The sequence below is a fragment of the Brassica oleracea genome, chromosome C2, assembly GCF_000695525.1.
Source record: "Brassica oleracea var. oleracea cultivar TO1000 chromosome C2, BOL, whole genome shotgun sequence".
NCBI lineage: Eukaryota > Viridiplantae > Streptophyta > Magnoliopsida > Brassicales > Brassicaceae > Brassica > Brassica oleracea.
The window spans coordinates 9,661,732-9,662,278 of NC_027749.1; positions in this window are offsets into that span (position 1 = coordinate 9,661,732).

A 547-nucleotide genomic window follows, 5' to 3' on the forward strand; every position below is an offset into this window, starting at 1 on the left:
AGAATTTCAGTCAGGATTAGGTTCAAGTTAGGTGGAGTTGAGTCTACCCAGTGTAACCTGATCGGATGAGAGCTTCTGGAGAATCAAATGAGGTAAGTCGGAGGGTGTTCCAGGTCCAAGTGTGGGTCTTTCATCACTGCTAAGGTCACTGGATAAGAATGTTAGAGCACGAGGTGGTTAATTCCCACAAGAGTTTTAGGTGACTCGAGAGGTGGTTAATTCCCACAAGAGTTTTAGCTGACTCGAATCTAAACTGACTCAATAAAACATCCAAATGACATAAGGACTGACTCAAAAACAAAGAAATAAAGTTTCAGCACACAGTGCTTCCCCCAGATTTAATTTACACCATCCCTGGTGTGAAATGAATCTGAGGTCAGCCTAAAATCAACATAAGGCATAAAAATAAAACATAAAAATAAAGAGTTCAGATGGATTAACAATGAATAGAGAATAGTCCTTGCGGACTCAGTCGGACTCGCCGCTCTCGGCTGGATCAAATGAACGTATGTTGCGCGAGCGATGAACCTCCTCGGTCGAAGTGCCG